A 16512-nucleotide genomic window follows, 5' to 3' on the forward strand; every position below is an offset into this window, starting at 1 on the left:
TTCTGCTTCTTTTTGTGTGTCAGTGTTTTACATATATATAATATATGGATATATAGTTACTAAATATTAGTATAATCTGAATATTACACACTGGATATAAAGAAACTTAAACTCTCATTATACCCAAACTGCCTTCCCACACCTTCAGTATAAATATACTGACACATTCTTTCAGCTAAAAACAGTTATCACCCAAATGGTACTATGTCTGCAATGTCATCCAACTGTTAAGGTCAGTTCTCTCTTGCATGTGTTCAAAGACAGGCAGCTGGAGAGGTGTTGTGAGACAAAGTATGGGCAAGCTAAGTAACTAGTTCAAATTTGTATCTGTCAGCATTTTGGAAGAGGCGGCTTGTTGCTGTCTGGATTTCCAGACCTAAGACATTTGTTTATTTGTTGTGTGACACAGATAAAGGTTTACTCTTTTACTTCACATTTTATTATTTTATCTTAGAAAAGAAATTCACGTGAATGGTATCTAACAAAACAAGCTAAGATGCACAAAGAGTTAATGATTTTCCTTCTCCTTCTACCCTCACCCTGGGTAGCCAATGTTAACACTTTCCTCCTGGGTCATACAAATATATACAAGCATACATGTACATAGGATTCTTAGCATTTTTTTGCACAGAAGTGGAATTGTACCAAATCCGTCACATTTCTCATTTAACACATCACAAACATTCCTCCAGTTCATAAAACGTGGATCTAACTCATTTTATATTACAGAATTATATTCTCTAATATAATATACCACAACTGATTCAACTTGGACATTCATGGGGTATTTTGCTTGCGTATGTGTTTGTAAATCATTATAAAAGAATTCAGGGCTTCCCTGGTGGCACAGTGGTTGAGAGTCTGCCTGCCGATGCAGGGGACACGGGTTCATGCCCTGGTCCGGGAAGATCCCACATGCCGCGGAGCAGCTGGGCCCGTGAGCCATGGCCGCTGAGCCTGCGCGTCCGGAGCCTGCGCATCCGGAGCCTGCGCATCCGGAGCCTGTGCTCCGCAACGGGAGAGGCCACAACAGTGAGAGGCCCGCGTACCGCAAAAAAAAAAAAAGAATTCAGCAATAAATACCCTTATATAAATACCTTTATATAATGGAGCTTTTATTTCTTATTATAAGCTAGATTTTCAAGGAGCCAATAAATATATTTATTTCTAACCGTGAAATTGATCTATTTAATATGCACTTATCTGTCCTCTAATTCTATTTGCCTGGTCTAGTTGTCTTTTCCTAGGCCAGTAACATATTGCTTGGATTGTATGGTGGGGTAGAGATGACAAGTACTCATCAGTGTCTGTGTTTTCCTCGTCTTCCTGGGTACACCACTAGAAGACATTTCTCATTCTTCTTGCATTTAGGTGAGACCACATGATTAGTGACTACTCACCAAGGATGTTTAGAAAAAGTGGGACTTCTCCATCTCTTCACCAATCACTGGATAAGCGAAAACTCTCAGGAGGAAGGAAGAGCCACAAGATAGAAGGAACACAGGTGTGCTGGTTTATCAGTGTGTTGCCTCTCAATGCCAAATCTACCTCTTTGCCCTGCTTTGCTATCCTGGAGCCAGATCGTATAAACGAATACTTCTTTGCAGATGACATGAGGTTAAGCTTGTCAGCAGAGGGTGTTAGAAGGATGCTAAGATGAAGGAGCTTCTCATCCTGGTTCCAAGGTGGGTTTTCCTACTGATGGTTGCAGCACATGGCAGCAGACAGCATGCCAGACACCTAATGGCTCTCATGCTCCCCACAAGTTGCCATGGAGCCCGAGCAGGCAGCTTCTCAGTGAGTCTTGCCAGCACAGTGGGCAGTGTCCTGCTTGCCAGCCCCAGCCTGTGACTCCTCAGCAGACCTTCCCACCTTCCAATGGGCCACAGCCATCACCTCCCCAGAGAGCTCTGATTCAGCTCTCTGGGGGTGGTGATGGGCGGCTCTCCCAAGTTTATTTCTTCCTTGGGTACTCTGCCTCAGCCCTAGAGGTAGTGGCTGCTCCTCAGATCTGCTATTCCTCTAGTCTTTAGAGTTTTCTCTACACCTTAGTAGTTATCCCCCTAGTTAACAGATCTCCAACTGAAATTGTCCTTGTTCAAATTAGTGGTACAGTTTTGGTCTCCTGACTGATATAGCATATCCCTGACTGACTGCTAGAAAAGACCCTTCTGCCCTCCCCAGCTGTTACAAGAGTATGAACTACTTGTGTTGGCTGCTAAAATTTGAGGGTTGCTGGTTATAGCAATTACACTACCTGAACAGCCAAATTACTGAACTATGGTAGCAGTTATATCCAGCAAATCAAGTACTCTAGGCTCTTCTTTTTCAAATTGGCATAGCTAATTTCAGACAATAGTACTTTGATATGAAATTTTACTTCATTTTAGCTCATTCCAGTAAAAGAAAATTCCTCCCCACTGGAAGTCTGATCGAGATGATATATTTATGAAATTTAATAATTTTAAAATAGTACTCCTTTCCCCTGGGAACACATATTATATCTCTATATTAGTTTAGACTTTATATAACATCCTCCAATAATGTTTTTAATGTTTTTCAAATAGGAAATGGCTTGCTTGTTAAATTTCTTTGATCACTATTTCAAATGAGATCTCTCTGTTTCCATTTTTTTTTTTTTTTTTTTCTTAGCGGTACGCGGGCCTCTCACTGCTGCGGCCCCTCCCGTGGCGGAGCACAGGCTCCGGACGCGCAGGCTCAGCGGCCATGGCCCACGGGCCCAGCCGCTCCGCGGCACGCGGGATCCTCCCGGACCGGGGCACGAACCCGTGTCCCCCGCATCGGCAGGTGGACTCTCAACCACTGCGCCACCAGGGAAGCCCTGTTTCCATTTTTAAATCCTTCTTACCAATCCAAAGAATTTCTATAGATTTTTGTACATTGATTTTTTTTTATCTAGCCAGTCTGCCAAATTTTCTTTAAGTTTTAGCAATTTTTAAGAAAAGCCTTTGGATTTTTGTCATCTGAAATAGAGATAAATTGATCTAATAATTACATTGATTGTTTCACTTACTGCATTAGCTAAAACCTCTTTAAAAATGTTTACCTTGGAATGAAAGTATCCTAATATTTTTCCTGATTTTTATGAAAATGGCCTAATATTGTATCACTTATTTTGTTATTTACTGTTGGGGTCAAATTAACTTGTTCTCTTCCTGTTTACTCAGTCTTTAGATAAGAAATAGCTGCCAGGTTTTATTGTGTCTTTTTGACATTCACTGCTGTAAGCACATAGCTTTCTGTTCACTCGGTTGATGTAAGGAATTAGATTTCCTCCCAGCAACAATGGGCCACCACTAGCCACAACTCCCTTTCATAGGATCCAAGGCATATTCCTCACCTTGAAATTGTCCACACAAGACTTGGTTGGGAGGAGGAACCACAGAGCTCCAAGCGTCCTGCATAAGACTTTGCTCCCTTCCCTCAGCACTGCCAACAAAATTACAAGGGACCCAGAGCTCCAGAGTCCCAGTGAAGTCACTACACGCTCCACCCCCAAAACTCCCTGCTTCACCAAAGTAATTGTTTAAGAAACAATCCCTCAAAGGATAATATAATTAGATCTGACCATCTATATCTTCCTGAGAGACCTTTAAGGTTAATGCCATCATGTCCTATAGCCCTGGTTAACGCAGTCCCACATTCCTTAGGCTGTCTTAATTCCCAGACACTTATCCCCTCACAGCTGTATAGGTTACCTAATCTGAATCAAGCCCTTAGCCCTCACCTGATTCTCCCAGTGGGTTTCAGCTAAGGTGCTACTGGCATTTTAGTGCCGGAGCCAGAGATGCTAATGTTCTGCCATGCCCTGTACAGCATATGCACCATAATAATTATCTTGCTTAAATTTCCAAGTTTAACTGTTAAGAAACACTAAATTTTCATAAGTTTCCCCTAAAATTCCTGTCTCTCATCAGCAACAGTTTCTCTATCCTTGACCTCATCTCTGAATGTTCATTTCATCTTCCTGCTCTACGAGAAAATGGCCTGGCTACCCACTGAAGAGCTCTGCTCAAGCGGAAGCTGCTGGAGCTCCTTAAACCCCAGCCTCCTTAGTTTCAACCTCACCCAGATGTCGTCAGTCTATGCTGCCCACTACCAAAATCCATGTCCTGTGAACTTGAAAGGGAAATAAACTTCCCATCCAGAGGCTAATTATGTTTATTTCCAGAAGAAAATCCACCTGCGCATAACATCTCCTCTCTCAGATTATGGCATTTGAGAAAGCCTTGTCTTCTTGCACAGACATTTGCCATGGTAGTAAACCCAGGCAGCAAGCCTTACGTGAAGCCTTACATTCCACCCTTCCGCCATATCTAACTTATTCTAAACTTCCTAATTTCCCTGAGCCGGTGTTGTCAGCTTCCTGGCACTGTAACTGAGCATGGCCTATGTCTCTTGATAGAGCCTTCACGTGCTCCTGTTCTGTCGCCACTACCTCTAGCTGTGGAATTGCTTAGGCCTACCTCCTAGGGTAAGTTTTTCCATATGTAAAATATTTTTTTCAGCTGGAAAATAACTATCCAGTAATCCTTATCTGAAGCATCTACTGATGCCTCTGAAGTCTGTGACCCATAGTGCCTAGTGAGGAGTGAAACATTTCCCATTTGCCCATAAGCAGAGTCCTAATTAAGCATTAACCTCTCCTGACCTCCTGTTCTAGTGGTTCTTCACCTAGTACACATTACACTCACCAGATACTCTGGTTAAATTGGCTTGTGGTGAGGCCCAGGCCTCAATATTTTTTAATTCCTGTGGTGATTCTAATATGCAACCACCACTGAAAACCACTATCATGTTTTTCAGCTGAATTTGTAACAGGTCCATCTTCTTAGCTGAGTCTTTCCTACCCTTCTACAAGTAAAGCCAATGTTGTTTGTTGATTTTGAGAGCCTTCTTTTCTATCTCCCTCTGCATTCTGGTGACTGTATTGTGTTTCTCAAATACAGTACTTTAGATTTCATCTTTCAGAAAATGTGGACACTCATATTCTGGTAGTTATGGAATCAATAAGTTCTCTGTCTTCCCAAAGCACTTGTTTATGTAATTTTTATCCACCATCACTTTGGAGTCATCCACTCAGGCTTTCTCCCATCCAACCAAGATCTAACTCAACTTGATCTATTTTTAACCTAGCAGGCTGCTGGAAGATAAACCTCATCATTTCTGTGCTTCCTCTTAGATTCCACAGTTTTTGAGGCACGTTCCCACAGGACACAGCTAGTACCTGCAGAGTCACCTGCCATGACTGTTACCTTGAAACTCATCTGGATATTCTTTGAGAATTTTACACTGATCCTTCAAGTTACCTTCTCCCCAGTCTATAACCACATGGTGTAGCAATCTATGTTTAACATAATTACTTTTATGAGGAATACTAGGAAGGGTGTGTGCAAATTTAAGAGACCACCTTACATTAATCCCCTTAATCTCTCTACTGGAAGCCATCCCAGTCTACTCTCCATGATCTTCACCTTATTTCTTTGTTAAATTTCTCTGGGACAAATTCATAGTTTCTGATGAGTAACAACTAAAATCCACCCATCCTCTGACTTTTCTAGTCCCCTCTTTAAGAGAACTTATTCTTGGGCATGCTTCCTCTGGTTTTCCCCTCTTTTTCCAATTTATACTGGATTTTAATACCCTATTTTTCCCTGTTTTCCATCCCTTGTGTCTTTGTGGATCATGGCTTTCTCTTACAGAACTACCACTGTAGTGGTAAATTAAAATTCTTTTAATTTAGTCAGTCTTATTTCCTTATTTTGTTCTTTTCTAATTCCCCTCTGCTCTTGTTATGATATCAATATGGTCTTGAAACATATTTTTCAAATCACTCTAGTTCATCTTTGATATTCTGAACAAAACTTGATTCCTAAAAATAGAAATCAAGACATTTTTTATAGTTTTTGTTAATAAACTTGATTTTAAAAATAGCCTAGATTCCAAAAAATACACATAAGTGAATAGTTTGATGACTTATTACAAAATAAACATACTATGCAACCATTACCCAGGGCAAAAACTAGATCACCACCAGCAGCCAGACGACCTTATATTGCCACCTGCCAATCACCCCCCCCTTACTCACTATCTTGACTTCTAACACCATTCCTTATTTTCTAACTTTATACAAATTAAATTTTATAGCATGTATTTTTTTTAATATTTCTGGCTTCTTTTACTCAATGTTATATTTAGAAAATGTATTCATGTTGTTGCATGTAGCAGTAATTTGGTTATTTTTATTGCTGTATAATAGTGCATTTTATAAATATACCGAGATACAGTTATACCCATTTTTTATTAATGGACACTTATAATTGAAGGACAATTGCTTTTATGAGCAACTTAGAGTTTACAAATTCTATCTATAGCTATAAGAGACTACCTTGCCTTTGGACTATTACAAATAATGCTTCTTTGAATATTCTTGTACATCTCTTTTGGTTGGAATATGCATTTAATTTTGTTGAACACATACCTAAGGAGCAGAATTGCTGGTCACAGGCATGCACTGAGTCAGGATCTAGTTGGTGCAATTTCATGCACAAGACTTTGGTATACTTTGAAAAAGTTAAATAATAACTTTTTTTTACAAATACATATCCCAGAAATATATAACTGATCTAATAAAATCATATCCTGTGGAAGCAATATGATTGTTGGAAGCAATATGAATATTGTTCCCAATATTTAGGCAGAAATGTCACTAGACTTGAAAAGGCAATTAACTATACATCAACAGTTTAATAAACCCAGATTACAGAGGGCCCTAATAGTCAGGCTATGATGTTTGCACTATATTCTCTGGGGGTAATGGACACCAAACAGTGGAGTTACCTGGTCAAAGTGATACTCTAAGGAGACATTCTGACAGAACGGATAGGGTAGAATAAAGCGTAAACTTAAGTACACCATTTAAAAGCTTTCTGAGAGGGGCTTTCTTGGTGGTGCAGTGGTTGGGAGTCTGCCTGCTGATGCAGGGGACGCGGATTCGTGCCCCGGTCCGGGAGGATCCCGCATGCCCGCATGCCCGCATGCCGTGGAGCGGCTGGGTCCGTAAGCCCTGGCCGCTGAGCCTGCGCCTCCGGAGCCTGTGCTCTGCAGCGGGAGAGGCCCCAGCAGTGAGAGGCCTGCATACCCCCCAAAAAAAGCTTTCTGAGAGTGATCTCCTTTTGGAGACTTTAAAAAATGGGGGAGACAAAAGGAGAGCTTTAGAAATGTCCCACCAAAAATGAATCCAGAAACTAGTCTTCCTTTATAATAGTTTCATCACATTTAAGTGCAGCAAGAATGCCACCATCAAACTTTTCCCAGGTTAAATTCATTCACAACTTCTAACCCAGATTTCAAGTTTGATTCCAACACTGTATGACTACCTAAGACTAAACTGATTGAGTTAAAAAGGAAAAAAAAATGTTATTCTTTTAAACAATAAAGACAATTATCATAACACTTAGCAGGAAAAAAAATTACCCCTCAAAAGCACAGCAGGCATGCACAGAATTGTGCTAATGATTTTATTCATGCTAATAAAGTCACTGGGTTTCTACACTATGAGGGAGTTTCTCACATTACTCAAAATCTTGCTTTGGGTGTTTTTTGCTTGTAGAAGCCCAGGAGGTACTAGTGGAGGATAATGAATACCTTCCCACAGAGAGGGGAACAGAATCCTTGTGAGCTTTTTCAAATGCTTCCACAGAAGCACAATGCTCACCTTAGTGTTTGTCCAGTCACTATGTACATACCATTATCATTTCCAATTGGGAAACATCAACTCTAAATCATTTCTGAGAACTAGATCCAGATTAGGGCAGATGTTTTGGGTTATATTCTTTTTTAATAAATTACAAACTACAATAGTAGCCATCTGTTTTAGAAGTTTATGTTTATTGTTTTCTATGGAGTAACAAGCAAAAATAGAAACAAATAAAAGAAAACATCTGTCATGGAAAACTTTGAAAGGTGGAAAAGTTTGCTTTTAAACTAGTATCAAAATCAGCAGATCAGTCATTTTGAACAGATTTGCTTTTTTTTTAATTGGTTATGAAATTTTTAGTTAAATTGTCTAGTTGCATTGGGATCAATTTGCCTCAGGCCGTTAAGAGCTGAAGAAGAATATTATAAAATCTTAAAATTTATATAAACTGAAATGGCTTCCCACTGACATATATATATAGTGTGCTGACATATATAATAAAGATTTTACTTAAACTTCCATTTCAGATGGCATTGGGTTGGCAGCCCCACGAATTGACCTCTCACAACTTCCCATTTGAAATGTACTCATACTGACAGAAATGATATTGCTGGAATTTGGGAGGAATTTTTACAAAAAGATTGATCTAACTGGATAGAGAGAGAAATATTTGCCTACCCAAAAGGCAGCAAGAAATATATATTCTCTTTCATTGTCTTCCTATGGACTCAGAACTCTACAGAATGTATGTTTGCTTCCAGACCATTACTACTTCACCCCTGTCATAAACAACTCACTCTTTGAGACTCATACAATTTGATTACACTCTCCATCCCTTTCTTGTTACTGTAAACAAATGAAAGGAACGGCTGTGTCATCTCTGCCACAGTCTTCCTCTCCATGTTAAATCCTGCCATCAGCCTGAAGGACTTCAGTGTTCCATCAGAACCCAGCCCTTCAGTTCCCTGGTGTACTAGTTCCAAGTAACCTTCTCTTCCACTTCCAACTCAGATACCCACAACCAGATCTGTAGCCCAGTTTTTGTCACCATCCACAACTGCTCCACCTCCAGAAACACTCATTCAGGTATCCTGCTTGCTCAGCACAACTTCTTCTCCTTCCACCTTACTTGTTCAACATCTCCCCCCAAATAGTGTTTTGGCCTCATCAGACCACTAGCCCAGGGATGTATCTACCATGGCTCTTCCAACATATAAGTAATCTCCTTTCTTTCACAGCACTCTTGCCAAATCCCAATCATCTTAAACACCTGACTTCAAAACCAAACATCTAGATTCCAAAAATAAAAACAAATAACATATTTAACAAAAAGTGTGATGGAAAGAGGAGAAAAGAGATGAAAGGCAAAGCCCTCTGCTACTCAGCTTTTTACTTTTCCCCACCTAGCCGAGCACCTTGAACGTCCATTTCCACAGAGGCTTTCTGGTTCCTGCTGGTAAATATGAGCCATACCCCCCAGCACACACCTCCTGGACAAGGAGTGCTTCCCTGGAAAGACCACACTGAGACCCGGCTCTACTGACTTAGAACAAATAAGGGTAGATAGTAAAAGATCATGAGGTGGGTAAATATCTTTCTCCAGAAATCTGCTTCAGAAAAGGCCTTTGCCTCCATGCACTGGGAGGCTGCTACCCTCCCGCAAAGGGAAGGTGGTTAACCAGCCTGGGAGCTTGTGGTTCTCAAGAGCATCTACCCAAGTGTCCCCGTTCCAGGTCCCTGGCTTTAGCGTAGATGACTAGTTAGGGCTATTAATTCAATCTCTTGTAACTCTGCCAGTCTTATAATCAAATTGCAGGCTGAATTTTCAGCTCAGGTGGCTCTCTAGTTGCAGGAGATAAGGCTCTCTTTAAATATTGCTCTGTAAGCTTTCTGGCTTTCGTGAAGTGCCCTAAGTTGGTAGGTAGGTAGTCAGTAGTCTCTGTCTGAGCCTGTCATTCTTTTTCTGTGAAACTTCTGTAGCAGTTAACAAATGAAAATCATCCCTACTGTTGTTATAATAAACATTGTCCCCCATATCTTTCAAGTGCTAAAGCTATCACATAAACCAGTGCTTCCCTTTTTTCTGTATTCCATCCTTGTTCCCTAACTACTGCAAGCAATATGAAAATTCAGTCATGTAGTAAGACAAAAAGTGAATATATCAATTTATACATAGAGATAATAATCAATTAGAAGATACAGTGGGAAAAACACTTTACTTAAAATATCAATAAAAAGAGATTTTTAAAAAATGTTTTCTATATAAATTAGTATTAGGCCCAGCTACATGCAACATAAAACCCAAATAAACAGGGCTTAGATACACAAGTGGTTATTTTTTCATATGAAAATTCCACTGGTCAGGAGCCCAAGACTAGAATAGCACTTCCACAGATCCCTAAGGGTCCTGGCTCCTTCCAGCTTTCTGCTCCAGCCATAGTGTCCCATTCTCACCAAAAGAAAGAGGAGAGTGAAGAACATGTCTTCTCCTTTAAAGAACACTCCTCAAAACTGCACATACCACCTCCATTTGTATCCCACTGTGCAAAACCTACAAGGGAAGCTATAAAATAAAGCCTTCATTCCGGGCGGCCGAGTGCCAGCTAAAATTCAGGGCTTCCACTGCAGACAAAGAAGGGGAGAAATGACATTAGGGGACAACTACAAGTCTCTGTCATACCTAGGAATGTTTAAGAAGAAATATTAAGATCTACAAAGAAATACTTTTTAACTGCCTGAGAGATACTAAAAGAGATCTGAACAAATGAAAAAGCACACCATGTTCTTGGGTAAGCAAAAAGAAATTTTACCTAGTAAAATTTACACAAAAACGTTTTAACAGCCATGAATTCTGATGCCTCAAATAGTATAACAAAACCATATATAAAACAGGACTGTTAAATATATGAGGAAATAACAGAAACACAATTATAGTAATAAATTACAACTTTTGCCAGAGCAAATAAACAAAAATAAATTTATAATTATTTTTAATAATAGAATAAATAACATCCAGATGTCAACTAAGGTCATCTTTCTGTCAAAAATAAAACTGGCAAATGCTCCCATTACATGTCAGGCAAAGGTTCAATGGCCTCCCCAAGGCTTCTAGGAAACCGCATGTCTTTCCTTCTCAGGATTCCCTCTAGTCTTGTTCCTGCCCTCTGAACCTCATTAGATTCTTGCCTCCTGTCTAGTTCTCCTTTATCCACCGTGCATAGGTCCAGACGTGGGACACAGACCCTCTTATTCATTTATCTAACAACAGCTCATAAAGGCCTTTTTTGTTTATAGTCCACCTAACTGAAAGTTTGGGCCAGTGACAAGAAAACTACCAACACATACTAGGCAGTCTGTTCTTAAAAGTTGTTAGTGTTTGGTTACTCCACTACCATAAATTTCACCCATTTTTCTGGGAAATCTAGCTTCTTGCCTTGTGACCTAGCTCTGCTTCCCCCCAAGAAAACTGCCCTAACATTTTCCTGTTGCTCTGTTTTCAAGTCCATTCCATTTTGCCTCATCTCAGAAAATAACTTTTACTCATTTTTTTTTTTAATTAGCAAGAGCTCCAACAGATAGCTTGGGTAGACCATATCAGAAGGGTTACTGTAATTTCTATCAGACTCCGTAGAGCCGTGCCAAACAAACACAGAGTCAATATGCACTGCAGCCAGCTTGTACCTTATTACCAGAGCCGATTACGTGAATCTCCTTCCTACTCCCCATGCAGTGACTTCACATCAGTAGGCTGAAATCTGCATAGTGGATATTTACACCCTGAAGTCATCCAACACTACACATATCAGTGCTTTTGGTTTGGTTTGGGGTTGGGGTAGGGATGGGGGATTTTTGTTTGTTTGGGAGACCAGTTTACCAGCACAATACTACATACATTCTATAAAACTTTGTGTTTGATGTGCAAATAAAGATTCAAGTCTTTTGATTCCCTTCCACATGAACCAGCCTAACCCTCCAGGGCAGTAATAAGGACAGGGAGAGGACACCAAGCAACATGATGATCTCACTGCTTGGATTCCACACAGACCACAGGAACATGACACTTTGCCTGTTCTAGTCCGTAATTTTCCCCCATGCAACAATACTGAGTAGAACAATTCAAGCAACATGGACATGCAACTTTATAATATATTAACTTAATTTGTTCATTATACTGACCTGACTAGAGTTCAGACTCCAGGACAAAGAGGGGCTATTAAACCACATTCTAAAGAGAGGCTCTGGGGATCAATATCTCTCACAAGATCTAATGAAAAGCAGAAGAAAAGAGGCTATAACTCCCATCCAGGCCCATCCCCCTTCCATGCTCCCCCACCCCCAACCACCAGTATACGGAGACGACTGGAGGTAGAGAAGAGCAGGTTTTGAAGTCATTGGGCTTGCAGGGAATACAGTTAGTATTCATGGAAAATTACTTCCTAGCCTTCAAGTCAAGATGGCAGGAGGAGATTCTCTTAGAGATTGTCAAATAGAATTTTTTAGTCCCTCCAAGAGGAGCAACTGGTCTTTTAGTTGGAGAATGACTATCTGCTAAGACGTGCTGACCTGTCCCTGTGAATTAAAGAGAGGTGATGGTAGGCTAAGGAAGAGGATGACAATGGAGAAGTCAAGACTCTTATCATTTGCTCTGCTAAGGGTGTGTGAGTTTCTCATAGGTCCAGAGAACACCAGAAAAGGAGCCAATCTTGAGATCTTTTTGCCAGTGCCCCATCCAAGAGGGCTACCCTCTAGGCTAAGGGACTCCAGAACAGGGAGGCTGTGTGATATACCACTGTAGATAAAAACTGAGCAGAAGGAATTAGAAGTGCTTGTGCCAAAGAAGATGCCCCTTGCCAGAGAAATGAGTCACAGGGAGATTTCACAGTATAGGGCAAAGAACTCACCCATGCCACTCCCTGAGAGATCAATTCTTTCAATGCCTTTCACACAAATAGACCACCATCAGCAGCCTGTTAGGATCACCCAGAGGGACAGCATAAAACAGCACAAACCAACAAAGGAAGAAGCACAACTATGCCCAATTAAAACAGGTCGACTTTTCAGCCAACCCTTTCTTCTTCTTGTCCCCAAACACAGGAGTTGGAGTCTAGTAAGGGAGTGCAATGTTAACCTCTCCACTTAAAGACCCTTGAATCATGATTTCAAGAGGTGATTTGGAATGGAAAAGCTTTAGACCAAGTATGAGGGAAATTTTAAACTTGATTGGGTTGAGTTTTTTAAATCTGAGAGTGTCCAAAGGTTATGGAATCTGTCTGTAACATCCTTAAAGAATGAAATGGAAGAGCTGATAAACATTATAAGTGCTGATTAGAGAAAAATAAAGCTTTTCATGTTTATTCTCCACCCAGTTGAGATTCACCCCTTAATTCACCCCTTAAATTGTGCTTATTTAGATTTACACAAAACAGAAACAAACTAAAACAAAACCTTTTTCTTTTATTTCCTTTTTTCTCTCCACCCCAATTCCCCTTCAGTGTTCCCACACTGTGACAGGACTCCCTGTCGGTTCATGCTGGTTTATGCTACTCTTCTGGCTAATACCTACAGGCTGTTGCTGATGGCCTCTTCGTGTGAAAGGCACTGAATGAGCTCATCCCTCATGGAGATCTTCTGTGTGAGTTACTCACCCTATCCTGTGGCCATCCTCTGGCATGGGAGATCAAGCCTTTACCTCCAAGTCCTTTCCTTGGCATGTCTTAATATCATGTAAGTGGTCCTAGGCTATCTCATCTGGCACCTATATAATCATTCCTTTGTGATAACTATACTGTTAGTTGATTTGTTTCCAGGTTTGTGTAAAAGATATTGTATACTGTGGAATGAAACAGTGCAAAGAATCAAACAATTATTTTCTAGGACAGACACAAGTTGGTGCTAACTGGCTTATCTGATTTCACTTTACTTGTACTTAGAGTTCTACAGATTTTGTTTTATTTTAATGTAAGCATTCTCCCCTTCAGATAAAAGTCTACTTATTTTTAAAATATTATTTAAAATTAAATACATATTGTTGCAAACTTTGCTTCATCTTACTTCTCCACAAAGACAAGGTCTCGCTCTAATTTCTCCCTCCACTCACCCAAGTTACCACCCCCCAAACTCACTACTATTTATTTGCACAGTAATTTAGCTTTCCAAAAGTCCAGCGGTTAGATCATATGCTCTGATAAGCAAATGACCCAATGGCTTCAGTTAAACATAGAAAAATTAATAGAAGCTTTGAAAGTTCAGTCTTTTCTTTCTCTCCCACTCCAATCTCTTTTCCCAATAAAACATATACATCATTCTTGCCTCCTCTCAGGAAGCAAAACAATGACAACTGTTTTGTTTTGGTTTAAATAAACCGCCCCTATCCAATACAATTAAGCATGCCAGAGTATGCAAATGAAGAGACGATAAGCCAAATTTATTCTATAGACAAAGCTGAGGCTGAGGAAGTGTATCAGTACAATTATTATTTTTTTTAATATTTGAGTTTATGTCTTGGTATGTGCTCTCCCTGCCACCTCATCTGCACCAAACCCTAATGAATGACATCTGGCCTTTGAGCACATTCGTATAACTTACCTGGCTTCTAAATGTAGTTTGTATTGACCTGAAACAAACGCTGAATATATGGATGTATGTATGTATGTCTCCCACTAACAGGGAATATGTCTTCTTTTCAAGCATCCATAAAACATATGTAAATATTGTTTGAAGAATGGGAAAACAAATCAACAGAAGATTAGAGACTACCTTAAAACCAATAAAATAAAAAAGATCATAACAGATGAAAAAGAAGCATTGCAAACTAATGCACATGGGAGAATTATCCAAAGATTTGGGGGAAATTATACTTTTGAGGAACAGATTAAGTTGGATCACAATTTCAAACTGTCATTCATTAATATAAATTTCATTTAAAAATGAAAGCAGAAGACAGAAATACAACTATTAAACCGATCTCAGAATAGATAAGCACTTTCTAAACGTAGACACAAATGGAAACATCATTGGGAAATGTTGTTAAACTTACCTATATAGAATTTGAAGCCCTCTGAAAGGCAAAACCTCATAAAATTATAAGATAATTCAAACTGAGAGAATTATTTATATTAATGGCAGGCATTTAATAATATTTGCAATATTAAAGACTCACTCAATTTGTAAAAAGGACTCTAAAACTTTTGAAAATGGACAAAGAATATGAAGAGAAAATTCACAGATGACATATAAATGGTTAATAAAATATTTAAGTTATTAATAAATAGACATACCGACTAAAATGGAGAGAAGGCCTTGACTGTGTTGTCCAATTGTCCTTTTCTTAAGTCAACAGTGCTACCAAGAGTGTCGTGAGAAGGGTCTCTCACACTCAGCTGGTGGGATAAACTGGTGTAAACTCTCTGGAAAATAATTAGACAACATGAACAAAGATGAGTAAACGTACTGCTGTTTAACCTAAAAGAAAGAGTCTCAGAGATGAGAATAAAGATTTATATTGAAGAAAGTTCATGACAGGATATACATAAAAGCAAATATTAGAAACAACCTAACTTCTAATAATAGAAAAATAATTAAATAATTTTTGAAAAATATTAAAATGACATGGTAAATGTTATAATATTAGGTGTAAATGTATGGGTATTGGTACATGTCAACTAATAAAAATTCTAAATCAAATTAAAAATCTCAAAGGAAGTAAAATATTGAGTATACTTAGGTAGTACAATTATAAAAGCTTTACTTTTTCTAAAAAACTGTTCAGTGTTTTCTAAATTTTGTAATAATATGTGTGTACTATAACTATTTTATAAAGTGTTGATTGAGTACTGAGTATATTTTTTCAATGGTTTAGAAATCTCTAATGAAAACACTTAAAATATAACTTTATATCACAGTGGGTTTGTCACTACAGTCCCAGCACAGAGTTTAAACCTATTTACATCAATCTACACTGAAATATCTATTACAAACTTAAGTGTTAGAGACAAGCAGACAGACAAGGAATATTCTTGCCCTTGACAAGTGTCCAGGCTAATGAAGAGACAGACAAGAAAGTCGACTATGAGAATACACTGTGCTAAGTGCTGTAACTGAGATATTTACAGCATATGTGCAAGTATAGTCGAAAAATAGTGAATTCAGCCTAGAGGAAGGTGTTGGAAAGACTTTCACGAAGAAGGTCACCTTTCATCTGATTGATTCTTCTCCCTCATCTCTTTTTTTCTTCTCCCGGTATGTTAGAGACCAAGGAGATACAGTAAAGAGATGAAGTCTTCAAATTTGGAAACACAGTCATGATATGAGGGGTTCTTTAAAATCAGCTAGAGAAAGGATTATTTATTTTTACTATCTTAAATCTGAAAAATCTAAGACCCCTTCCTAATACATAGAGGAGGAAAATAACCCCCTGTGGGAACCAGAAATTGGGGGTGTCGAGGATTTTGCTGCATCTCAGGCATGGAACTGGGATCCCGGGGGGCAGGATGTTCCTCTTCAAGAAGCATCAGGCCATCTAGCTGCAAGTCATGTGTGAGACTGACAGCCTCCAGCCATCAACTATATCAGGGTCTGTCCCAGCTTTCCAACTAACTAGGTTACTCTTTTCTGAGGGTGGAGGGGGGCTAGCCAGTGGCTGAACAAGAGAGTGATACAGGGGCTAGCTATTTCCACCCAGTGTGGGAACCCTGTACCAGGCAGTCATTGCTCCGGACCTCCCTATTGGGTGTCATCAGGTCAACATCACAGTCTGACGGCTTCCCCTTGTTCAATTCTGCCCCCATCCACCA

This window comes from Lagenorhynchus albirostris, chromosome 4 (assembly GCF_949774975.1).
Source record: "Lagenorhynchus albirostris chromosome 4, mLagAlb1.1, whole genome shotgun sequence".
Classification (NCBI taxonomy): domain Eukaryota; kingdom Metazoa; phylum Chordata; class Mammalia; order Artiodactyla; family Delphinidae; genus Lagenorhynchus; species Lagenorhynchus albirostris.